General features: G+C 46.2%; 1 protein-coding gene across 1 annotated transcript in view; it reads right to left on the reverse strand.

Annotated features, from left to right (window-relative positions):
* The window catches only part of LOC136511475 (ribonuclease MRP protein subunit POP4-like), a 203666-nt gene that overhangs the window by 39618 nt on the left and 136325 nt on the right, over window positions 1-27723 (reverse strand). The window lies entirely within an intron of this gene.

Here is a 27723-nt window from a genome sequence, read left to right on the forward strand (position 1 = left end):
GCGTCCAAACTGACGGAAGTGGCATGCAGGACACGAAAAAGTTGAAGTAGTGGCGCTGAAGACCGCTAAATTTTTTCAGAGGCACACAGGGGATTACGATATTTTATAATGGCACACGAGGAAAAGTCTCAAAAAAAAAAAAAAAAAAAAGATCCATGGCACGCGCATGACATGACGGAGGGGATGATGATAAAAAGCTGGCGGGCCTGGCGGGCGGTGTATCTAGAATGCCAGACTTGGTATGGTTCGTTCGATCGGAAGATTGTTTGTTTGGTCAGTCCGGCCGGCCGCCGGCCACTTGGAGCTCGGCGACGGTAATGCTCGTCGTTTTTGGCAGAGCTGGTGCTTGGTGTGGTGGTTCCGCGCCGCGTGAATGATGCGTGCCCCCACCGGAGAACCTGCGGCACTGGCACCGAGCGCGAGTGATCGTTCCATGATCCGTCCGTGCGGTTGTGTTCGTCGCGTCTCCCGTTAGTCCCTATATATTGATTTCAGACTCTGAGTAGTCAACCCGACCCACCCTATATACAAGGGCGCAGATATGTCCTCCATGATGATATTCATATAGGTCATGTCATATGCAGTCCGTCCCTCGATCTCATTTCAACTCTACATTAATCTTAAGCGTTGTATACTTAAATGATTGTTTGTGCCATCATGGTAAGTAAGATTTCAAATCAACCACCTAAAATCCTTATAACATGCAAAAAATGACTTTTTTGAACAAAAGATGCAGATGTCAATTTACTTGAGGATAATAACATCAATTTTTGAAATTCAAAATCTCGATTCATGTGTGCCGAGTAGATTGCCATCATAATTTAAGCTAAGGTTACAACTAAATGCATATTGAAGACATATGGATGTACCGTGGAGAAAAAGAAAATTATGGATATAAATGGAGAAAATATGGAGTAATTAATAAGTTTTAATTTTCATAACTAAATATATATTATAGAGTATCTATAAGAGCAGCTCCAACAGTGTCTTAGCTAGCTCATAGAATATTTTACTCAATAAGGAGAGAACATGATAAGCTAACTCTTCTTGAAAAACTAAACTCACACACTTTCCTATGATTCATACGTCTATACTTACATTTTTTTTGTACTAATGTTACTCTTTTTTTGTCTTCTTTTTTAAGTTTACATGAACTAGCAGGTTGACTCTATTGATAAGGGTGCCCTAAGTATATTGTGTAAATGAACAGAAGGAGAAAGCATAATGCTAGGTTAATGCTTATGTATTTTAAAACTATAGTGTGTATGCTAGAGCACGAGTTCATGGACTAGGGTCTTGTTTAGTTTCTTCTCCTAAAGTTTACTCTCTATCCTATCGAATGTTTGACACATGCATGGAATATTAAATATAGATTAAAAAATAACTAATTGCACAATTTACGACTAATTTGCGAGACGAATCTTTTAAGCCTAATTGGCCATGATTTGACAATGCGGTGCTACAGTAACACATGTGCTAATGACAGATTAACTAGACTTAATAAATTCGTCTCGCGGATTACTAACGGATTCTGTAATTTGTTTTTTTATTAGTATCTGAATACCACATGCGACACCCCCACGTGACACCCGATGTGACACTCCAAAACTTTACACCCTGAATTTAAACAAGGCCTAGTTTTATTTATCTAAATTTGAATCTCATACTCGATATGGGTACATTTTCTCTAGTACCAAATTTGGGGTAAGAAACTAAAAGAAAAGGATATGTAAGAAAAAGTTTGACCGACTGGAAGTGTAGCGAGAGAACATCATGTACAAAACGGGTTAAAAGAAGTGAACATGGAGTCAGAAATATCGGGATCACACGGACTGTTTGCTTGGCGAACTAGAAAATAATAAATCAGCTGACCCTTCTGTCTTTCTGCCATTTTTCTTTCCAAAATAGTTGCGTCAGATCAAAACATTTCCGAGGCAGATACAGAGCATGCATGCTTACAACTAAAAGCGCACATCAGCCTGAAACATTTGCTGCAAATACAATGCTCGCTGCTAAAACAATGATATCTTGTCGACCCAACAATGTTTGTACATTATTACCTCAGACAATAATCGGTTGGGAATACTCGTAAACAATTCGGCGGTTTCGTTCTTTATCTTCTTTTCAGGTTGCATCCTGACTGAATTGATTTCTTTTTTTTCTCTCTCAACATTCCCGAAAAGTCAGAAAGCGTTGTGCAAATGGTTTTGTTATACTCACAGGACAATTTTTTAAATTGGGAATGGTGATATCACAAGGATTATATATATTAATTAATTAATTTCTTAGTCGTAGCTAGTTGAAAGTTTAGACATGATCTTCGCGATGATATTTCCTAGTAGAGTAGACCTAGCCATGATAGGATCTGCATGTTGATGGAGTCGCTGCCTACGTGCGTGATGTCATCAGGTCCAGTAACTCTGTTCCAATGGAAGAGCTCGGTAACGCATCCATGGATAAACACGGGGACATTGACGTGCGCTCGGAGAGGCTTAACTTCCTAATAAATCATACTAGTAAAGATTAATTTTGCAAATTACATGGTCCAAACATAGAGGTTCACAACACATACGCACACCATCCCTAAAAAAACACATGCAAATTCAGGGGCGAAGCCAGAATAAAAATGTCACCGGAGTCCGGTTCCGAAACACAGTACTAGTAACTTTTAGCTCGTGATAATAATAATAATATAGATAATATTAGTTATTAATAATATAATATTATAGATAATATTATATAATCTCATACATTATCAATATAAATATTATTTTTACGGTTAAGATCTTTTAGTTCTTTTAAATTGAAATCAATAAGTATGACTTAGCCAACTTTATAAAACTCTAAAATCTGAAAACCTTAAAAGAACTTTTGAGAATTGAAAGCAACAATAGTATGCGATTTGGAACTTACCTTGTTAAAACACTCCCAAAATTCTTGCGCAAAAAAACACACTCCCTAAATTATATAAGCTTGAAAGGTCCTTATGGCTAGAGGAGATTAAATAGCCAATAAAATTTTCTACAATAACACTTAATAAAAATGTTAGACAATTAAACGGCGAAGCGAGTGTTGCGTTATCCTACTAAAAATGTAAGCCACCTACCATAATTCTAATTGTTATAGTCTCTAAGCACACAATGCTAGGTCATTACCATTAAATTAGTGAGCTCTCAAAGACTAACTAAAGAGCCTCACTAACCACTAGACCCGACGCAAGCTAGCTTTCAAAACTAGTTACACTAAAGAGCTTAGTTTACACACTAGGAATGTAATACAAGAAAGGATGGTATATACCGCCGTGTCGAGGAATTGAGCCAATCACAAAATGATCATAATGAATCACAATGAAAACCAAGAAATCCTCGGACAATGACGACACACGATTTTTTTTAGGTTCACTTGCTTGCCAGCAAGCTAGTCCTTGTTGTGGCGATTCACTCACTTGGAGGTTCACGCGCTAATTGGCATCACACGCCAAACCCGCAACCGGGTGCCACACAACTAACACAAGATCAGGATCACACAATTCATGAGAAATCCACTAGAGTACCTTTTGGCTCTCTGCCGAAGAAAGGTCAAGAACCCCTCACAATCACCACGATCTGAGCAGGATACAATCACCAACCTTTGCTAGACGATCCTCGCCGCTCCAAGCTGTCTAGGTGGCGGCAACCATCAAGAGTAACAAGTGAATCCCACAACGAAACACGAACACCAAGTGCCCCTAGATGCAATCACTCAAGCAATGCACTTGGATTCACTACCAATCTCACAAAGATGATGAATCAATGATGGAGATGAGTGTGAGGGCTTTGACTAAGCTCACAAGGTAGCTATGTCAATGCAAATGACCAAGAGAGTGAGTTTAAGCCGGCCATGGAGCTTAAATAGAGAGCCCCCACGAATAGAGCTATTGGGCTCCTCGCTGCACTGGTTACGGGCTGACCGGACACGCGACACCCTAGTGTCCGGTCAGCGATCCACGTCCACGTGTCCCGCGTTTAAACCACGGCCGCCCGAACGTCAATGGTCGAGAGCCTTCCCGCGCATATTAATGAGCGACCGGACGCTGCGCGCCGAGACCGGTCAACTTCACCTTCAGAGTTCGGTCAACAAGGCCAAGACCGCGCCACTTCACCAACACTGACCGGACGCTCAAGTCCAGCGTCTGATCCTGCGTCCGATCAGTTCTAGTGAGCTTTCTGACTTCACCAACTTCTCCACCCTTGCTCAAATGTGCCAACTACCAAGTGTATCACCTTGTACATGTGTGTTAGCATATTTTCAAAAATATTTTCAAAGGTGTTAGCACTCACTAGAATCTAAATGCATATGCAATGAGTTAAAACATCTAGTGGCGCTTTGATAACCGTATTTCGATACGAGTTTCACCCTTCTTAATAGTATGGCTATCGATCCTAAATGTAATCACACTCACTAAGTGTCTTGATCACCAAACTAAAAAGTTTCTATCAAGTTTCACATTTGCCTTGAGCTTTTTGTTTTTCTCTTTCTTCTTTTCCAAGCCGTGCACTTGATCACCATGGCCATCACCATCATCAACATGATCTTCATTTGCTCCACCACTTGAAATAGCGCTACCTATCTCATGGTCACTAGAGCAAATAGGTTAGCACCTAGAGTTTCATCAATTCACCAAAGCCAAACTAAAGCTTTCAATCTCCCCTTTTTTGATAGTTGATTATGGTAAAACCATCCGAAATAACACGCTTTCGAAGGCGCTCGTCTTCCACTAGACACTAAGCACCTCGAAAGGGAGCTATATTGAATAGTTCCGTCGAGCACACCCTAGGGGAGAACTCAAAACAATCCACGTTTTATATCCAGAATATAATAATGACTATGATCTTACAATACTTAGTCCATTTCATACAACAAGAGTTCTTGGAAATTATTTATTACAATACCAGAGTTCAAAGTGCGATAATTAAACAGCAGAATGAAAATAAACATCTAGCGAAAATGATATAAGGATTCTTCTGTGCCCAATAGAAGAATCCTCCACATAAGAGCTACTCCTCAAACTGCACCTGCAACAGTGGTAAAATAAACCCCTGAGTACACAATGTACTCGCAAGACTTACCCAACTAGTGGGAATAGTTTCCTGACTCTTAAGGATATGATAGGCAATATGGGTTTACTATTTTCTTTTTGTTTGCGAAAAAGCATTACTAATAGTTTATTCTTACAATCAAGTTTTATTAGCGGTCATGATTATTTCATTAGCTAACCATTCTAGGTAAGCACCTGTTCTACTTTCAAGCACGAGTTGAGCAATCCGAATTATTTCACCATTCTTCATCTTCTAGTTCTTACTATGGTGCTAGACCATAGCCAAGTCGTACCGTCTTATAGAAATAGCGATTCACGAACCAATGTATCTCAGCTAGGTACCTCAAAACACATGCCATGTAACACCCTCGGTGTTACACCGTAAATTATTTACTAAAACATGTCATGAGCATCATGTTTATGTGTTAATGCATGTGATAGAATGTGTAGATAAATTTCTTGTAACTTAAAATAACTAATAAAAATATTAAACGAAAGTTGATTCAATAGTTCATGTATATCAAGTAGGGTTTAAAACAATTTTTTATTAAGTAAAAATACTATAGAACATGTGTGTGATACTTAAATAAAGTTTGAAGTACAAACTTTGTAAATGACAGTGAAATACTTGCTATTGAAAAATGATATTGCTAGCTGTTATTTCTGCTAGCCTAGAAATTGCAAATTCAAATCAAGTTCAGCTCAAAAACTTAGAAATTTCCAAGTCTGTCAACAGCTAAACATTGCTATGTTTAGCAAATTATTTTGAGAGATTGGGTTAAGGGGTGGTGTAGTGTTATAGCTCAATTTAGTAGTAACATATGCCCTCTTGAGCATGGTGGAGATGGTTTGGCTCCTGAAGCAACCGTTTAGTTTTTATTGGCTTTTAAAATTCATGCACTGCTCGGTCTCAGGCTGGTTGGCCGCGTGGGCACGGTCACCATGCTCGGGCGCTCGGCGTAGTCACGTTGTTCGCGCGTGTGCACTGCCGCGCATGGCTGGACATGGCTACCTCTAGCCTGGTGTGGCTCGGCTGCCGCTGTCCCCAGCGCGCAGAGCTGCTGCCGCCCGCCCGCGCCACGACGAAGCCACTTCCGGCGCTATCACCTCGCCGTTGCGTCCACCCACTGCTGCCTCGCCGCACTGCTGACCTGCCTTGTGCCACGACCCCACCACTGCCATCGTATCATCGTTGTGTCCGTGCCTGTTTGTTGTACCCTCTGTGCCGCTGCCGGCCTAGTTCAAGGCCACCACTGCCGCGCGCACGTGGCTGAGCTCACCGTTGCCTTGTAATTTAAGACACTGCGGTCGCACGGGCCATGCTGATCGGAAGCGCACGCGTCTATCTGCTAGCGCCTGTGCATGGGCCTCCATGTTCCCGTCGACCCCATCCCACCAAGGCAAGGACGAGCCGAGCCCACCTACTGGGCCCCGTCTCTCTCATTCTGTCTTTCTCCCTCTGCTACCACCATGAGTCGCGCCATCAAATTACTCTACGAATGATCACCTCCATTCAATTCGTCGCATCCACGGCTTCACCATCATGTCCTCTCGCTGCCCGACCCCACCTAGCTTTGAAGTGAGCACGACCGAGCTCCAATTTGGAGTTTCTTCCACCACCGTGCCAATAACACCGCGTCCGCCCGTGGATGTGGGCAGCCCTCCTACCGTCTCTCCTAAGCTAATTCACTTGCATCACCAGCATCACCTTACCTCCCTCTCCACCATGCGTGCCTTAGTCGAACCGCTACTGCCTCCTCTTTGTCACTGACGCGACCATGTCGCCGCGGTGCGCCGCCACACAGCTCAGACGCATGTGGCCAGCCTTCCTCCATCGTCCTCTGCCCCAACCATCACATCGGACTGGTCCATGGTAGCCTCCTGATGCTCACGAGCTAACCAATTAGGCCTATAGCTACCCCATCCCACTGGAATAGTGGCGCCGCCGTCGTGGATGGGCGCACGCCGCTGCACCCTTCCCCAGGCAGTCGTGTCACTGCACCGCCGTTAGCATAGCCGCTCAGATCAGAGATGGAGATCGACCCGTTAGGTAGGCCCACATAGGTTCCAAGTGGCCGGCGTAAGCGCCTAGTGCTGCCGCTCGCCACGCCGCCGTGCGTAGAGTCATCGGGGGTGCGCGCGGGTGAATTAGGGAAAGGCCAAGGGGTTAAGTGAGAAGTTCTGAGAGAGGGGGAATAGTGTTAGGACTTATTTATAATTTGGGAGAAGTTTCAGGTCTCTTTTGCAAAGTCATCGATGTGCGTGGGATTCCTCGGCGCGGGCCATCTCGCATGGGCCGCACCACGGGTCATCTCGCGTGGGCCACACTGTGGGCCGCCACGCGCTGTGTCTCGTGGGCTGCACGTGTGGGCCGCGTGGGAGAATTCTTTTTTCTTTTTCATAAGGAATTAGAAATAGTTTTCTAATTTAATTTTTGAGCTGATCTTTGGTAAATCATATAAAATCATTTAGGTGTCTAAAAATTTTGAAACAAATTTTCTTAGGTTCGTAAAATTGTGCTATATTTGCTAGTGTATTTAGTTCATATATATGCATGTTGATACCAGGAGCTATTAAATCATTTGAGAGTGCTTAATATTAATAGGTTAAATATTGTAAGAATTTTTGTGGTAAATTGGTGATAGTTTTAGTCCTAAAAATTTTATAGTAGCTTCGTTATATTATTATGTGCTCACTGTAATTTTTGTAGCTTTATAATAGACTAAGCATTAGGGTAGTTAAATGTTCTTTGTTTCAAATATGCATTAAATCATTAGTAGGAATAAAGATATATCCTTCATTTGTAAAGCTAGGTGTTTGTTAGTTGAATCCAACACTTTGCTTGGTAAAGATGATAGTTAGCTTTGTACATTAGTCATTAGATCTAGCTTAGTAGCTTCATATGTGTATTCTTATTTTAAGAGTTGCTGTTACATAAATGCTAAGTGTTGCATCATCATCGCATGCATGTAGAGAACGAGTTGGCGGAGATCGTGTCACCAGCAATCACGAGTTCGAGAAGATCATCGAGGAGTATGAGGAGGAGGTCCTATTACCGCCACTGACTGACTCAGCTAACACCGCGCTTGCCCAAGGCAAGCCCCGGTGCATAACCCTTATTTTTTATAATCACTGAATATATATATATGTGATGTGCATTTACGTTACAGGAATTTTATAAAAACCACATGCATAGATATAACTGTCCTATGAGTTCTACTAGTACAGGTTCGAGTAGCTGCTATGCTTGGGTTTTCGGTAGCATGAGTAACCTGCCGTTACTTACAATAGGTGATTATTACAATTACTCTCATGATAAAATGATGAAAGGAAAAATGGAGACAGGGCAGGGATATGGTATGGATATTGGTGGGTGTAACAGGTTGTGTCCTGCGGCCAACAGGGCTTAGCTTGGTTACACTGTTTTCCCTGTTCATGTTGATTAAGGACCGTCCGTTGTTGTTGATGGTAGTCAGGTCACAGACTTATTATCCTGAGCACATACTTGCTTATGGGAGTGGGAAGGCTTGTTATGCTCTTATCTTGGGTTCTAGCTCTTTTCGGACCGACTGATTGGAGGCGGGGAAAGGTGGAGGTCTAAGCACCATACTGAGACTAGAATGTCTCTCCTTATGTCTTTAGTTTCCACTCTATGAGTTATTGCCCATACTAAAGCCTCTCCTGATCTTGCCTCTATTCCTGTGGTCTGTGAGTTTTTGGATATCTTTCCCAAAGATCTAGTCGGTTACCATCGGATAGGGATGTTTAGTTTACCATTGAGTTAGAACCTGGTACTACTCCTATTTCATGGCGTCCTTACCGCATGGCTCTAAAGGAACTGGCAGAAATGAAGTCTGGCTTGTGAAGAAGCTTTCTAAGCCCTGAAGAAGTTTCTTACCTCTGCTCCTATTCTTGCCCAACCAGATGTTGATAGGTCATTTGATGTGTATTGTGATGCCTCTAGGACTAGACTAGGATGCGTGCTTATGCAAGGCAGATGTGTGATCGCTTATGCTTCACATCAGCTGAAAAAGCACGAGTTGAATTATCCTACTCATGATTTAGAGCTGGCTGCAGCGATGCATGCTCTAAAAATTTGGAGACATTACCTGTTGGGAAATAAAGTGCATATCTACATGGATCACAAGAGACTCAAATATATTTTCATTCAATCTGAGTTGAATATGAGGCAATGGAGGTGGCTTGAGTTAATCAAAGATTATAACTTAGAAGTTCATTATCACCCTGGAAAAGCTAATGTGGTGGCTGAAGCCTTAAGTTGAAAGTTGCACCAAGTTGAAGAAGAATCTTTGTCTCTCAACCATTCTGAGGTGTTAGCCCATATTGCTCTTGTCTTGGATCTACTTGAGCAAATTGTTATAGAACAAAGGCAAGATGTTTTGAAAATCCCGCATGTTAAGAAGTTAATTGCCGAAGGGCGTGGTCCTCATTTTAGTGTTGATGATCAAGGTGTGGTGAAGTTCAAGAACAGTTTGGTGGTTCCCTCAAGTGATGAGCTTAGGAGAAAAATTTTGGATGAAGCTCATAACTCCAAATTATCCATTTATCCAGGAAGTAACAAGATGTATCATGATTTACATCACTTGTGTTGGTGGCCAAATATGAAACAGAACATTACCAAATACATCTCAGAATGTGACATTTGTGGAAGGGTTAAGGCGGACCATATGCATATGCCTAGATTTCTACAACCCTTGCCTATCCCTGTTTGGAAATGGGAGGATATTTGCATGAACTTTGTTGTGGGTTTGCCCCGCACGGCAAAGGGGTATGACTCTATTTGGGTCATTGTGGATCGCCTTACCAAGTCCGCTCATTTCCTCTCGGTGGATACAAGGTATTCAGCCAAGAAGTATGCTAAGCTATATTTTGATCGGATTGTAACCTTGCATGGGTTTCCTCTTACTGTTTTTGTGAATAGGGGATCAGTCTTTGTCTCTTGTTTCTAGAAGCAACTCTAGAAATGTCTTGGTACTTGTCTCCTCAGAAGTTTAGCTTATCATCCATAAACTGATGGTCAGATAGAAAGAGTCAATCAGGTACTTGAGGATATGTTGAGGGCTTGTGTCATCCCTTATCCAGAAAAGTGGGATGAATGCTTGACTTTAGCTGAGTTTTCCTATAACAATAGTTATCAAGAAAGCATTCGTATGGCACCTTTTGAGGCCCTATATGGTAAGAAATGTAGAACACCTCTTAACTAGGTTGAAGTGGGTGATCATGGTTACTTTAGACCTAATTTTATCAAGGAAGCTTGAGAGCAAGTTAGTGTTATTCAGAGTCATTTGAAGGCAGCTCAGAATCATCATAAAACTTATGTGGACAAGCAAAGAAGGCCCTTGTAGTTTGAAGTTGGTGACCATGTGTACCTAAAGGTATCCTCATGTTTACACCAAAATTTGGGAAGAGGAATACAATAACTCAAAGCTTCCAAGATCATGTCAATCGAGAAATCAATTGCATAAGGATCGATATCAGCTGATTCAGATGCACCAGAATCGGCTCTCTTCGAATGACGTCAGTAGATAACGACAATGAGCTACGGCTAGCATCAAGGAAAACATGTCGGACTCTACAAAAAAGGGAAAGATTAGGGTCCAAGTTATCTTAAATCAGGAATGTTTTATTCTATACCAAAGATTGTAATGAGTCATGCTTAAGTAGGATTCATGCTTAGATTTCGGGTATAAATATTGGACCCCGGCTATTGTAAAAGGACATTCAATCAATCAAATATAAGTTACTTTTTTTGGCCCCGTGCCAACACTTAGGAGTAGGAGTAGAGTAGATTCTAATGAGTTCTTCAACAAGCAGGGCTACATCGGTCCGGTCGACCTCTGGCTTGTCTGTAAGTACCGTCATGGCTTATACTTCTATTTGTATGGCTGCATCGATCCGGTTGACCTCCACTGCTTGAATTACATCAAGGTCAAGTTATAGGCTCTATCTAAGGGTGGCGTTCTTCGACTAGATTCATTAAGTTACCGATCTGGATGATGTTTTTATCGTTATTAGTTTTTAGCAATATCAACCTACCCGGTCGAGATCGATTTAGATCAGCCCCATATCCTTTTGGTTCGTCGTTTGATTTGTCACAACACGATGTTTCTTACTCTGAGCGATGGGTTATGTTTTATCGACTGTTTTTACTTCGATCTTGATCGTGCATAGCATGCGGTTAAGGCATGTATGATCTTGATGAGGTTTACTGGCTAGTTAAATCTGGTCTACGGTCCACTATTATGGCTGTAACGATCCGATCGATCCCCACTGATTGCACTTTAGATTGGAGGATGCTAGTTGGTTGATCATGCAGAGTTTTTCGGTAGCATATACAGAGGGCTATTCAGCAAGGAATGCTCAAATTTGATACGCCTCGAAAGTTGAAAGTTGATGATAATCCTTTCCCTAGAGATCAGAACATGGTTGATGCTAGGTTGCTCAAAGGAAAGACTAAAGTCATAACATCAATTAGATAAAGAGAAACTGGAATAGTCGATCCTGAGGCGCAAATATCGGCTAATGAATATACAGTAATTAGAAGGCATCGTGACCAACAAAAGAGCCAATATGAGTAGGAAGAAACGTCGAAGGATGGGGCAACAAGGCCGCATGTTATGTCTCGAATTTTGTTGAATAAATGGCAGCGGCGGAAAGAAAAGGATTATCAGCGTTGGTTAGAAGAGCAAGAATACCAGTGTCAACAGGAAAAAGAGAGGTATGAAAGAAAGCAAGTTGAATCCCATTGGAATTGTCCTTTCTTTAGACATTGCTGGAACAAAGATTTGAAGTTGCCTACCAGAAATAACTGTCCGGAGTGCAGCGAGCAATATTGGGAGTTTAGGCAATCTCAAGTCAATCGCCGGTCTATCCATGTTCAAGATGAGTATCATCATAATAACATGGATCAACGCTTAAAAAATAGAAGTGTTCATGATCGGCTTGGGAAGCAAGTTGTTGATCAAAATTAGGCTGATTATGAAGAGAAAAATAATGAGGAACAATATGTCTGGTAGGAAGGCCAATGGTGTCCTAGAGGTCTGACAAGAAGCCAGAAAAGAAGGATGCAACGCCTAAGGAACAGAGAGCTAGAACAGGCTCAGGTATCTGATAGACCTTAAGTGTGGCGTGCTAAACAAACAGCTGATAGAGGGCAACCATCGGCTAATATCCAAATGGCTTTTCTATTGCCGTCAGAGTTTAGAGCTCCAGCAGATCAAGAAGTTTATTCAGACTTTGATGAATTAGAGTATGAAGAAATAGTTGCTAAGTTGATAGTTATACAACAGGCTATATTCGATAAACTAGTCAAGCATCGGCACTTAATGGCTTTATATGTAAAAGGTTTTGTTGATGGGAAGCCGATGAACGAGATGTTGGTGGATGGAGGTACTTCTGTCAATCTTATGCCTTACATCACTTTTCGTAAACTTGGCAAGGGACCAGGAGATTTGATTGAGACTAACATGATGCTTAAGGATTTTAGGGGTAATGCGTCTAAGACACAGGGGCAATGAATGTTGAACTGATAATCGAGAGTAAGACTCTGCTCACCACATTCTTTGTCATCGATGGAAAAGGTTCCTATAGTCTACTCGGTCGTGACTGGATTCATGCAAACAGTTGTGTGTCATCAACCATGCATCAATGTTTAATTCAATGGCATGGAGATGATGTCGAGCTAGTTCACGCTGATGAATCTGTGAGTGTTGCAACAGCCGATCCAGTATATTGGGAACTAGAAGATTTTGAGTGTTTTTCTAGCAAAATATGGAAAGGAGGCTTCATTAGAGTCAATAATGAAAGCCAATAGCCGATCCAAGTAGTCGGCTTTGAAAATTTGTTTTAATGGATAATCCAATATATGGTATAGATGGCAAACTAGGACATGGCTTCACATCGGCCAATGAATTAGAAGAGGTAGATATTGGTTCTAGAGATAGGCCTAGGCCGACGTATGTAAGTGCCAAGTTGGATCCTAAGTATAAGGAAGAGTTAGTTGATTTATTAAAGGAATTTAAAGACTGTTTTGCTTGGGAATACTATGAGATGCCTAGTCTAGATCAATTGATTGTTGAACATTGGTTGCCAATCAAACCTAGATATCGGTCATTTAAACAAGCTCCGAGGAGATTCAACCCAAACGAACTTGATGATATCAAAAAGGAGACTGAAAGATTACTAGAAGCAAAGTTTATCCGACCGTGCCGATATGCAGAGTGGATATCGAATGGTGTTCCTATGTATAAGAAGAATGGAAAGTTAAGAGTTTGCATTGATTTTAGAGATCTGAATAAGGCTACACCCATGGATGGTTATCCGATGCCGATAGCCGATATGTTGGTAGACGCAGCAGCCGAGCACAAGGTTATTAGCTTCATGGATGGCAATGCAGGACATAACCAAATTTTCATGGCTAAGAAAGACATAGCGAAGACGACTTTCAGATGCCCTGGCACAATCGGTTTATTTAAATGGGTTGTGATGACCTTCGATCTGAAGAATACTAGTGTAACTTATCAGAGGGCAATGAATTATATTTTTCTTAAGTTGATCGATAAGATTGTTGAAATCTACATTGATGATGTGATGATAAAATCCAAGGGGTACAAGGAACATCTGGCTGATTTATGGGAGACTCTAGAGTGCATAAGAAAACATGGTCTAACGATGAATCCTAATAAGTGTGCCTTTAGAGTATCAGCTGGACAATTCTTGGGTTTCATGGTCCACGAGAGAGGAATCGAAATTAGTCAAAAAAGCATGAAAGCAATTGATGAGGCAGTGTCCCCGACTACTAAAATAGAGTTACAATCTTTGCTTGGTAAAATTAATTTTATCAGGAGGTTTATTTCAAATTTGTCAAAGAAAGTTCTGTCGTTTTCTCCCTTGATGAAGTTGAAAAATGATCAAGAATTTAAATGGGGTGACATACAACAGAAAGCGTTTGAGGAGATAAAAGAATACATGAAATGTCCACACGTGCTGATCCCTCCTCAGCAAGGTAAGCCTTTTAAGTTGTACATATTGGCTAATAACCAAATGATTGGATCGGCCCTGATGCAAGAGTTCGAAGGGAAAGAACGAGTTGTTTCCTATCTCAGTAGAAGGTTTCTAGATCCAGAGACAAGATATTCTCCCGTCGACAAGTTATGCTTATGCTTATATTTCTCTTGCACTAAGTTACAACATTACTTGTTGTCGGCTGAGTGTACAGTTGTCTCCAAGACTGATGTGATCAAGCACATGCTATCAATGCCAATATTAAATGGAAGAATGGGAAAGTGGATTCTTGCATTATCAGAATTTGACTTGAGGTACGAATCGGCTAAAGCAGTCAAAGGGCAAGTAATAGTCGATTTTGTCACCCAGCATCATAGCTATGTGGAGCCAGTACCCTGGACGTTGTTCTTTGATGGGTCATCATGCAAGCAAGGTGGTGGCATTAGTGTTGTTATTATTTCACCTCGGGGGGCAAGTTTTGAGTTTGCTTTTCCAGCTGAACCAATGATTATCAACAACCAAGTGGAATATGAAGCTATTCTTAAGGGGCTTCAACTCCTTCGTGAAGTAAAAGTCGAGGCAATTGAAGTATTTGGAGATTCATAGTTAATTATTAATCAGTTGATCAGCCTATATGAATACAAAGAAGATACTCTAAGGGGATATTATGATGAGTGTCAAGGGTTGCTCAAGGAATTTCCTCATGTCTCTCTTTAACATATTCCAAGAGCACAAAATCAAGAAGCCAATCGTTTAGCTCAAAGTGCGTCAGGTTATTGAGTGTTTCAAGAGGTCTTAAGTAGTGAAACCTCAAATAATGATTGGAGAGTTGAAATAGCCGATTACCTTAGGAATCCATCATAAAAAGTTACCAGGAAGCTAAGGTACAAATCGACTAAGTATGTTTTACTAGATGATTAGCTATATTACAAAAAAGTCGATGGGGTGTTGCTTAAATGCTTAAATCAAGAAGAAGCTAAGGTGTTGATGGGTGAAGTACATGAAGGGATATGTGGAGCTCATCAATCGGCTTATAAGATGAAATGGATTACTGGCAGGACTGGATATTTTTGGCCAACAATACTGGAAGATTGTTTTGAATATTATAAGGGGTGCCAAGACTGTCAATGTTTTGGTAATGTTCAGAAATCACCCGCATCGGCTATGAATCCAATAATCAAACCATGGCCGTTTTGAGGTTGGAGAATTGATCTAATTGGTCAGATTTTTCTGCCTTCAAGTAAAGGGCATAAGTTCATATTGGTAGCAACGAATTACTTCACTAAGTGGGTTGAGGCAATTCCTTTGAATATGGTAACCTCAAAGAACATGGTTGATTTTGTCAAGGAGCATATTGTGTATCGTTTTGGGATTCTTCAAACTATCACCACTGATCAAGGGACAATGTTCACATCAGAAGAGTTTGGAGAATTTGCTACCAGTATAGTAATTAAATTGCTAAATTCTTCTCCTTACTATGCTCAGGCTAATGGCCAGGTAGAGGCGTCCAATCAGATTATGATTATGCTGATCAAGATAAAGATTGAGGAACAGCCAAGGAAGATTGAGGCATTATGGGCATATAGGATGGCCTATCATGGATCGATCAAAACATCGCCTTATGAACTTGTGTATGGTCATAATGCAGTCCTTCTTTGGGAAATTCAAACTGGATCAAGGCGTGTCACATTGCAAAATGATTTATTAGCCGAAGTCTACAAGAATCTTATGATAGACGACTTAGAGGACTTGAGTTGCCATCAGCTGCGTACTCTTGAGAATATCGAAGCCAATAAGCTGAGGATTGCAAAGTATTACAATAAAAAGGTCAGGGGCAAACAATTTTCTGAAGGAGACTTAGTCTGGAAGGTGAAATTGCCGATCAGGTCGAAGGATAGTAAGTTCGGTAAATGGTCGTCTAATTGGGAAGGACCTTATCGGATTAAATGTTGTGCGCCTGGCAATGCTTATATTTTGGAAACACTAGAAGAAGAAGAAGAGTTTGACAGAGCAATCAATGGAAAATATCTAAAGAAATATTATCCTAGCATTTGGATTAATACTTGGCATCACCATGACGAACGCCATAAAGAGCGACCTCTCTGACATGGTTCGAAATGTCATGTAAGCGAACCACCAGAATGGCGCCCCTAGCATTGACGAATCCAGTCGCTTACTCCACAACTGATCGGAGGCTTTCTAACTAAGCCGATAGATCTAAAAAATTCAAGGAAAGGATGATCAAGATCTTGAAGATAAAATCCAGAAGAGATAGAAAGTTGTGGTAGGCATCTCACCCATGATTCTAGCCTTGGCCTTGGCCAACCTATCCTCCACCGGATAAGCCTCGGAGGGTGATCGGCATCGAGCCATGGCCAGAGCCGATTCTGCAATGGAGAGGCAGTCGGCAAGCTTCTGGCCAACCCGGTCGATGGAGGCAATCATATCATCATTATCGATCCACCTCGGGTAGCATGGGAGCTAGCGGCGAGTTGTTGACAAAGACAGCCCTATAAGTTGAGCGGAGTCGGCCCTAGGCTCCTTGACGATGGGAGCATCTTGGGTTGCACCTTCCTGATGACGAAGACACCGGCATGGTGACACAGACCCATTAAAGGCCTCCTCAGCAGACCTCTTATCGTTCTCCATGCCTTCAAACCTATGAGAAGGTAGAATCACACCAAAGATATGAAAGGTTTGGACGAAGCAACTTGTTTTTTGATCCACGACCGTGGCTCGTATATATAGCCCGGGGTGTGAGAAGATAGGCTTCGCCGGGGTTATGGAATTAAAGTCATATATGGAGATGGATCGACACTCCAGAAATTCAGGGGACGGATCATGAAGAGACAATAGATTTGGACTTATTGCTTCCCATAATTACAAAATATTGTGGGATTGATACGAAACATTTACATTGACTGGCGATCAGCCCACCAAGACTTCTTTGGATTGAAGGGAGTCCAGATCTCCATAAGGCCGAAGGTCATCTTGGACCAAGTCACATCAGCCCATTGATAAAATTGCATCAGGGGAAGGGGAAAGGTTGCCTGCTCAAAAGATGCCCATATACCCAACCGATTTCTCAGTGACTAGGAAACAATGTGAAAGAATGCCGTCTAATAAAAATGCCCATTTCTCGATGGCTAGGAAAACCGTGGGAAAGAAGTCTATGGTTTTCGCGAAGGGCATTTGATGAAGCGAACAAGGGGAAGGTGTCCACACATTTTAGCCCTTGCAAACACTAGAACAGCTCTACGGTCATGGTGAGAAGACTCAGGTGATGTCACAAGAACTCTTCTAACCGTAGTAGATGATCCTCTTGCTCGACAAGGTGCAAAAATGAGCGACACAATCACCCTATGCATAAGAATTCTTCTAACCACTCAAGATCCTCATAGCGAAGAATTAGACCATGGAGGGTCCAAGTGGAGCCAGGGGCACTCGAGGAAGCAAGCTGAAGAGAAACATAACTGAGTTGTTGAGTTGCTCTTGCGAGAGTCGGATATATATTTTATAGTCGGCCTAGAAAGATGGATCCAAGCGCCCATGAAGCAATGATGCTCTCATAAAGTTTTGAAGCATGAGCTTATAAGCTGGCAAAGATGATGACAAAAAGTATACCCCAGATCAAGATTCTCTACCTATGACTACGGACCTATCAGAGGCACAGGCATGGAAATTTTGGAATAAAATTACTTTTATCCCAAAATTGAGGGGGGCATGTGTTTACACCAAAATTTAGGAAGAGGAATACAGGAACTCGAAGCTTCCAAGATCATGTCAATTGTGAAATCAATTGCATAAGAATCGATATCAACTGATTCAGATGCACCGGAATCGGCTCTCTTCGAATGACGTCAGCAGATAATGACAATGAGCTATGGCTGGCATCAAGGAAAACATGTCGGACTCTACAAAAAGGAAAAGATTAGGGTCCAAGTTATCTTAAATTAGGAATGCTTTATTCTATACCAAAGATTGTAATGAGTCGTGCTTAAGTAGGATTCATGCTTAGATTTCGGGTATAAATATTGGATCCCGGCTATTATAAAAGGACATCCAATCAATCATATACAAGTTACTTTTTTGGCCCCGTGGCAACCCTTAGGATTAGGAGTAGAGTAGATTCTGACGAGTTCTTCAATAAGCAGGGCTGCATTGGTCCGACCGACCTTTGGCTTGTCTGTAAGTACCATCATGGCTTATACTTCTGTTTGTACGGCTGCATCGATCCGGTCGACCTCCACTACGAACTCTAGTATAAGCTTGTTATCTACTCTTGTCTAATTCAAGTATGGCTACATCGATCTGGTCGACCTACACTACTCGAATTAGATCAAGGTCAAGTTATCGGCTCTATCTAAGGGTGGCGTCCTTTGGGTAGATTCATTAAGTTACCGATCTTGCTGAGGTTTTTATCGTTATTAGTTTTTAGCAATATCAACCTGCCCGGTCAAGATCAATTTAGATCGGCCTCATATCCTTTTTGTCCGTCGTTTGCTTTGGCACAACATGATGTTTCTTACTCTGAGCGACGGGTTATGTTTTATCGGCTATTTTTACTTCGATCTTGATCATGCATAGTATGCGGTTAAGGCATGTATGATCTTGAAGAGGTTTAACGACTAGTTCAATCTGGTCTATGGTCCACTATTATGGCTGTAATGATTCAGTCGATCCCCACTGATAGCACTTTAGATTGGAGGATGCTAGTTGGTAGATTTGTTCTCAATTAGGCATGACCTTAATTGTTTGCTATGCCTGCATCGGCTAAATAGTCGATCGCATATGCGTTAACGCCTACTGTGTGTCTCTATGATTCTATCAAATGTGAATAGATCTATTTACTTTAAAGGTTTTCTTTGTTGTCTGTATCACGACTACATCGATCCGGTTGAACCCCACTGTTAGAGATAGCAAGTTAGGTCTAATGAGTTAATAGGTTTGTCTACGTGAAATAGTTGATTGTTCACACGTTGTAGTTCTTTTCCACCTGAATCGGCTATTTTAGCTGATTTATCCGAGCCTTCACGTATAGCGTGTCTTTTGGAAAGTCTGTCAAAGTATAGATGTTTTTGTGGGTTCTTTGGTTTCAGTTTGTTATTATCATCATAGCTGCCATTGATTCGGTCGAACCTCACTGTTGATGGTAATAGATTAGATTCAGAGAGTTTGTAGATCTATTTGTATTAGACAGTCGATTTGTTCGCATGCTATATCCTTTCTTGTTAGATTCATTGGCTCAATGCTTTATACTGGTAATATCTACCTAGCTGATCATCTCATTTACATCTACATGTACTGTACCTATCAACATAAAATCAATCGCTACCCACGAGCTTTATAGTCCATAACAGCCGATTTCTGTGCGTATTGGCTATTTAGTTGTTTTTCCCGTCTGGCTGCTCCTGAAGCGGCACACTTGGAACTGTCTAGACATAGACAAGCATGTTTCACCTTAAATTACTAATAAACTTTCTCTCCTTGTCAATTGCAGGGTTAAATTGACTAGAACGTCTTAGGAGGAATACGTAGGATTGGTTATCCCTGCGTTGAAGCCAAGCGGATCTCTAGCTCCATCAAGCAGATCCTTTCGGCTTGTTGTGTGTCAACGCATTTTCATGCCGACACCCCGATGAGAGGTGTGCATCGGTTCAGAGTCCGTGGAAAGTTAGCTCCTTGTTATGTCGGACCTTATAAGATTTTGGAGCGATGTGGTGCGGTTGCTTATCGTCTCCAACTTCTGAATATTTTGTAAGTAGTACATCATGTCTTTCATGTTTCCCAATTAAAGAAGTCTTTATGAGTTCCTAAGGAAGTGGTGGAAATTGAAGGACTCCCTCTCCAACCCGATCTTTCTTATATTGAGCATCCTATCAAAATCTTGGATGAAAAAGAGAGAGTTACTAGAAACAAAGTGGTAAAATTTTATAAAGTCCAGTGGCAAAATCATTTGGAGGATGAAGCTACTTAGGAATAGGAGAGTTATATTCTGGAGCATTATCCCCATCTTCTCCCCTGGTGTGCCGAGGTAATAGTTTATGTTAAAAGCTCGCTCTTACCTTTTTTTCCTACACTAGGCACTCACATGAAATCTCGGTATAAGATTTTGTTTAAGGGGTGAGAGTTGAAACACCCTCGGTGTTACACCCTAAATCATTTACTAAAACATGTCATGAGCATCATGTTTATGTGTTAATGCATGTGATAGAATGTGTAGATAAATTTCTTGTAACTTAAAATGACTAATAAAAATGTTAAACGAAAGTTGATTCAATAGTTCATGTATATCAAGTAGGGTTTAAAACTAATTTTTTTAAGCGAAAATTATATAAAACATTTGCGTGATACTTAAATAAAGTTTGAAGTACAAAGTTTGTAGATGACAAAAAAATACTTGTTGAAAAAATATTTTGAGAGATTGGGTTAAGGGGTGGTGTAGTGTTATAGCTCGATTTGGTAGTCTCATATGCCCTCTTGAGCATGGTGGAGATGGTTTGGCTCCTAAAGCAACCATTTAGTTTTTATAGGCACTTTAAAATTCATGCACGACTCGGTCTCAGGCTGGTTGGCCATGTGGGCACGGTCACCACGCTCGGTTGCTCGTCGTTGTCATGCTGGTCGCGCGTGCGCGCTACCGTGCGTGGCTGGTCGTGGCTGCCTCTGGCCCCGCCACACCGAGCTACTGCTGCCCGCTCACGCCATAACGAAGCCACTGCTGCCTCGCCGCACTGCTGACCCGCCTCACGCCATGACACTACCGCTGTCGTCGCATCGTCCTCACGTCCATGCCTATCCGCTATACCCTTGTCGATGTTTTGGACCGGCAGGCCCTCAACCGACTAGTGAAAGTGTACTGCGTGCCCCTAATCCCGGATGGTGATGCAAAGAGACATAGGGTTTATCCTGGTTCAGGCAGTAGGTGCCCTACGTCCAGTCTGAGAGAGCGATCTTGTATTCCTTGCACCGAGGTGCTTGTAGTAGGGGTTTACAAGCCGGGCGAGAGAGGGAGCTTGTCCCAGGTCTCTGCGTAGAGTGGCGTGAGTTGCTTGAGATGTTGATCTCTCGCAGTGAGGAAGTGTGGGTGTTACAGAGCATTGTGCGTTGCTTGCATGTGTGTGTTCGTCTGTCTCTCTGTGTCTGGCCCCCTAGAAGTGGCCCCGGTCACTCCCTTTTATAGTCGAAGGGAGGCACGGGGGCGGTACATGGATTTGCTACGTGGCATTTTGTGAGTAGAGGCGGCGTATCTGAGCCCTGTAGCTTGTCACTGTGGCGACATGGTCGGTGGAGCGACCTTGTCCTCGGTGCACTGGAGCGACGCACCGGTCATGCCTGATCCAGTGCGACGTGGGAGCTCCTATGATGACATGCGCGCCTTCTTCTGTTGGAGATGTGCTGGTCGCTGTATGTTTGACCGGCGCAGGGAGCCGAGGCCCAGTCAGTGCAGAGGCTGAACCATTGTGGGGGGCTTAGTGGGCACGAGTCCCGAGGCTATAGGGGCTCGGAAGCGGATAGCCGAGGCTCGGAGGGAGTAGTTGGTCTTGTACGCTGATTCCAAGGCTACAGAGACCCGGACTTGACTCTCCACGCCGCGCTGTCCTCAGAGCAGGTGGGGTTAGGTAGCATAGTGCAGCGCGGGTGTCAGTCATGGGCACAGCGCCGAGCATAGCGACCGGTAACCCCCGCCCCATCTTGTCCTAGAAGGCATAGCGTCGATGTGACTCCCATCTCATCGGCCACTCCACTGTATCGAGCCATCGTTCGGCTGACGTCATAGGAGTGGTTGGACGCATTGGTTAGATGTGATGTCCTCGTCAGAGGCCTCGTGGCGTGGGGCCTCGGGCGAGGCGGAGAATCGGTACCTCATCCGAAGCCTTACGGGTGGGGCCTTGGGCGAGTCGGAGAATCGGTACCTCGTCTGAGGCCTTACGGGCGGGGCCTCGGGCGAGTCGGAGAATCGGTACCTCGTCCGAGGCCTTACGGGTGGGGCCTTGGGTGAGTCAAAGAATCGGTACCTTGTCCGAGGCCTTGCGGGTGGGGCCTCGAGTGAGGTGGAGAATCGGTACCTCGTCCGAGGCCTAACGGGCGGGGCCTCGGGCAAGGCGGAGAATCGGTACCTCGTCCGAGGCCTCGTGGTTTCGCTCTGGGCCGAGCCCACTTCGGGTGAGCCTAGATATTGTTTGAGGTGGGTTGGGCGGTCGAACCGAGCCTCGGATAAGGTGGGGGTTTGCCGGTGGTTGTTTCTTAGTTTCGATTTTTACAAGGTCTAAGCAATCTTTTCGACTCTTGCTTAGGGGACCCCTTTTATGGTACCCGACAGTAGCCCCTGAGCCTTGGGGAGAGTGTGAGCGCTCTTCCTGAGGTTTTGACGAGACTTGGCTCGCGGCAGCCCTGGCGGGATGGTATTTCATACTCGAGGCCTCGGTGGGTGTGCGCGAGCGCACCCACAGGGTGTAGCCCCTGAGGCCCTAGAGGAGTGGATTTATTCCTCCAGGGGCTTTTTTCATGTTGAGCGAGGGGTTTTATCGCGTTTGCCAAGCCCACGAGTGCGAGCTTGGGTCGCTGGGTCTCGGCTTGGTTGCAGGAAGAGCCCCTGAGCCTCTGCTCGGAGCAAGAGGGCGATCAGGAGTTTCCCTGTCTTTTTTGTGCGGCCCTCGCGTATCCTTTTCATTCGGAAGGAGGGGTGGAGTATGCCAGGCTCCCTCGGTGGGCGCGAGCAGTGACACCTTCGGTGAGCTGTTACCAGGTAAGTCCGAGTGGAGGCCCATGCCCCATTTGATAGGGGTCGACTAGTGGTCCAGAGACGCACTTCAAAAGTACCAGATGGCTTCTCTAGTGGGTCCCAGGGTCGTTCGATTGGCCCCAGGGGCTCGGTGCCTCTCTACAGTGGGATCCCATTCAGAGACCTCCCTGTCGGTCTCGGACATGACTTAGGGCATCCCAAGCAATTGCTTGCTTGGGCCTCGGCCATGTACGGGCTCGCCCATAGTCATCCCTGACTCTGTTTGTCCTGGGGCAGCTATTGAGACCCTTGGGGACCCAGCCTTTGAACCCCTGGACCGTAATGGGCTCGGTGCCTAGTTCCTTAGTCTGAAAGGAATCGGCTTGGATGCAGGTAGAGCCCCCGAGCCTTTGCTCGGAGTAAGAGGGTGATCAGGAGTTTCCCTGTCTTTTTTGTGCAGCCCTCACGTATCCTTTTCGTTTGGAAGGATGGGTGGAGTATGCCAGGCTACCCTCGGTGGGCGTGAGCAGTGACACCTCTAGTGTGCTGTTACAAGCTAAGTCCGAGTGGAGGCCGATGCCCCATTTGATAGGGGTCGGCTAGTGGTCCAGAGACGCACTCCAAAAGTACCAGAGGGCTTCTCTAGTGGGTCCTAGGCCCGTTCGATTGGCCTCAGGGGCTCGGTGCCTCCCTACAGTGGGATCCCATTCAGAGACCTCCCTACCGGTCTCAGACACGACTTAGGGCATCCCTAGCAATTGCTTGCTTGGGCCTCGGCCATGTACGGGCTTGCCCATAGTCATCCCTGACTCTGTTTGTCCTAGGGTGGCTGTCGAGACCCTCGGGGGCCTAGCCTTCGAACCCTTGGACCGTAACGGGCTCGGTGCCTAGTTCCTTCGTCTAAAAGGAATCGGGTGGGGGATATTCCCTTCCCATTGGCTGACGACGACGGTTGCACCTTTTGAGGCGGTTCCTCGGGGAGACGGAACGACACCCGCCATTGCTGTGGTCATATGTGATGCGACGTCTACGGATGGGACGTTACTATGTGCGCGCGATTAATAAGGAAAAGGTGGACGCGTGGGCGGTTTGGTCGGATCCGGATTAACTACGCTAGATCTAAGGGAAACTTCCATGGTTTCATCGCCCGTCCATTTTGCCCCCTTCCCTCCCTCATAAATACTTGATGAGCCTCGCCTTGCCCCTCCTTACCTTGCATGCCTGCGTTCGCCCTTTCTGCCCTCGAGCGGTTGCTAAGAACAGAGGAAGAGAGCGCCGGGGAGAAGAAGGGAGAACGGGGAGGAAAGGCGAGAGAGAGAGATAGCGAGAGCATGCCTTACCATCGTAGCTGCATTCTCCACTGCACCCATGGCCGGCGGCGCTGTTGTCATTCAGGCGGATCCCTGGGGTCCGTCTGACGTGTCCACGGCGATGCTATAGTCGCTCATCGACGATGGTCTCCTCCGCCCGGTTACCGACCCCAACAGACCGGAGTGGATTGCTCCAGGGGGCGAGCCAGAGCCGAGGCCATGAGATGGCTACATCATGAGCTTTGTGGCCTTCCACGAGTGCGGTCTCGGCTTGCCGGTGGACCGGTTCATGCGGGCGCTCCCGCATTACTACGGCGTGGAGCTCCACAACTTCAACCCCAACTCCATCACATAGGCGGCCATCTTCATTGCCGTCTGCGAGGGGTACCTTGGCATTGCCCCCCACTGGGAGCTATGGCTCCACCTCTTTTGGGCAGGGCTCACCACCAAGCCGGCGGGCATGCGGAAGGCGTTGAGGGCCGGCGGCTGCACTCTCAAAGTACGCTAAGACCAGCAGCCCCTCTACATCCTGGCCGAGCTCGTGTTGTCCAACCGTCGCTGGTACAATAGCTGGTTCTACCTCTACAATGATGACGGCGGTCTTCCCCCTATACCGGGTGGGTCGTGGAGAGCCAGCCAGAGAGGTAGAGGTACGGCGTCCCAATGGCTGATCAGCCCAAGCTACGGGCACTCCTAGAGGCACTGGAGAGGCTACGCAGCTGCGGTCTTATGGTGGTTGTGGTCGTGGTGGCCTTCCACCACCTGAGGGTGCTACCGCTGATGGCTCGACGACAGCGCCTGTTCGAGATGACACTGGATGAGCCGATCGATGGCGTCCAGTTGTCCGCCATCACCCTCTCCGACGAGGAGATTCTATGTCGGGTGAGAGAGACGGTGGAGGAGCGGCTGAGGAGTAGTGGTCTGACCCCATTCCCAATGCGCTCGTCATGGGGGTACCTCTCTCTAGTGAGTCACGCGCCGCTGCGGCCCCTGAGGCCTCCTTGCTCCTTACATTTTCGATTTGTTCCCTTATTTGCGTTTGCTGTTCCTGTAGGGGATGAGGGATGTGCGAGCCTCCCCGCCACCCATTCTCGAGGACATAGAGCGGCAGGCGGTGAACAGGGCGCATGCCGAGGTGTATAAGGAGCGAAAGGATGTTGAGGAGGCAAGGCGCAAGAGGAAGGGCCTCGAGCGCAACGAGCTGGAGAAACGTAGCTGGCAGTAGAGGCGCGACGGTCTCCCGGTGGAGCCATCTCTGTCACCATCATCGACGGATTCTTCGAGCGATGACGACGAGAGCGAGGTGGGGCGGGGTCCTCTAGACCATCTCCCTGACATCAGGGGGACGGTGCCCGGGGCATCGACGAGCGGCCCAGTGTCTCTAGGAGGAGGAGGAGAGGATGCCTTGGGGCTAGCGATCACCCGCCCTGAGGCCAAGGCCGACACGCCTGAGACACGGGCATTGGGGAACTGTGCCATCAGCCTGATGGGCTCGATGGTGGAGGTGGAAAGGGCGATGGCGGGGGCGACCCAACAGCCTTCATAGAGGGTCGAGGGGGCGTCAGAGTCCGGCGAGGGCTGGCCGACATCGGCGGACACGGGGGCCGTGCTACCGCCGCTGCCACCACCGTTGCATAGGACGAGGGACGCGGTGTGAAAGGTATTGTGTCCCCGTTCGAGGTAAGTGTTTTGTTAGTGGAGTTTGCAGCATCTCCCACTCGTTCTTTGGTCGTATGCTGACCTCGTAAGTGTTTTGCCTTTAGCCAGAAGCGTTAGGCGGAAGCACCCGCCCTGGCGCCACTTAAGGCGCTCAAGGTGAGCACCAGCTCCATTGCTCGATGGGTGGTGGACACGTAGGCCGCCATGCAGCATGGCGTGGCATCGGCCAGGGTCGACCCAAAGGAGCCGGTCACCCAAGGAGAGGCTACCGAGGCGGCCACGAAGCAGGCGGGGGAGGAGGCGCCTACACCCCATGAGGCCAGGGCCCTCAGGTCAGGTGAAGCCGAGGCGCCCCCAGTCGCTGAGGCCACCGAGGGTGAGACCAAGGCCCCTAGGACCTCCGAGGCCAAAGCGGTGGAGGCCGAGGCTCCTAGGACCACCGAGTCCAAGGTGGCAGAGGCCGGAGCTCTTAGGACCACCGGGGCCGAGGTGGCGGAGGCTGACGTGGGCGCGGCGAAGCCAGCGGCCCAGGATATGGAGATGGAGGCGGGGCAAGCTTCAGTACCTCCTGCCGTCGCAGGAGAGTGCCCGGGAGGCGGAGGTTCATTCAATCTCCTCCGACGATACTTCCCGAGGGAAGGAGGTGGCAGACGCCGAGGTGGCCAGCACCGCGGAGCAACTAGCTCCAACCTCTAGCGAGGGGAGCTCGGCCCTCGTCCGGGTACAACCTGAGCCTCGCGGGTAGGATAGACCGCGTGTCTTGTGGCGGAGCCAGGACGACCTTGAGGGGGAGCCTCTGTTCGCCCTTGAGGATGTGGCCGAGGGGGGGCGCTAGGGCTCCTTCGAGCAATTTCGCCAGCTGGCAGAGCGGTCGCTACGGACAGCGCTGTCCGTCATGGCTGACGATCTGCCCGGCGTTGCCCAGGTGCGCACTTTCTTTCCTTGTGCTGTGTCATCTTTTTCCCAAGTTTTCTCACAGTGCTTGACATTTATTCTGCTTATCTAGGAGCTTGAGGCCCGGTCCCTCAGGAAGTCGATGTTCCTCCGGTGGGAGAGGGACGTCTGGGACCAGCTTCGGCAGTAGAAGAACCTGCTTGTCGGTGCCAACGAGCTTCTGTTGGCACAGAGCACGGAGGTGGAGGACCTCCACCTTCGCTGTGCTGACATGAAGGCTAAGGCGGCCACGGCTCGGGAGCAGGCCACCCCTTTGGCGGTGCGGATCAAGGAGCTGGAGGAGGAGTTGACCCGGGCGGGCGGCGAGCGGGACACCTTCAGGTCCCAGACCGAACAAGTGGAGGTCTCTGCCAAGGCCATCGCCGGGCAGCTGGGGGCGGAGCAGGGCGCGCACCTACTGATGAAAGGTGCCTTGGCAGAGGCCCTTAAGGTGGCTGAGGCCTCCCGGGTCAAGGCCTTAGCCTGGAAGGAAAAGGCCAAGGGTGGGTCCTATTGAGCCGCACCCCTTGCTTTATTTGTTTTTCTTGCATTCGACTCCTAACTCCCTAATGCGATGCAGAGCTGGAGAAGGAGGCTTCCAGGGTGGCCGAGGCCTCTCGGGTTGAGGTCTAGAACTAGAAGGAGAAAGCCGAGGGTGAGTCTCATAGGCTCGCGCCCCTATTCGGCTTTGTTTTTCTTTCATGCCTAACCCCATCCCGCCTGTCTTGGCGCAGGGTTGGAGAAGGAGGTCACCCAGGCAACTGAGGCCTCCATCATAGTGCAGGCGGTGCTCGAGGCCGAGATCCGGGAGCACAATGCGCTGCAGGGCGCCGCCCGTGCTGCCTGCAAGGCCCTAGAGGTTGGGGGGTCGAGTCGGGCAGCTCCTTCAGGAGCCGCTTGATCGCATTGAGCGGCCGAGTCCACGAGCGGCTCCGGGGGGCGCTACACACGGGCGTCAAATGCGCCCTGCCCGTTGTCTCCTCACACTACACTGG

Source organism: Miscanthus floridulus, chromosome 16 (assembly GCF_019320115.1).
Source record: "Miscanthus floridulus cultivar M001 chromosome 16, ASM1932011v1, whole genome shotgun sequence".
NCBI lineage: Eukaryota > Viridiplantae > Streptophyta > Magnoliopsida > Poales > Poaceae > Miscanthus > Miscanthus floridulus.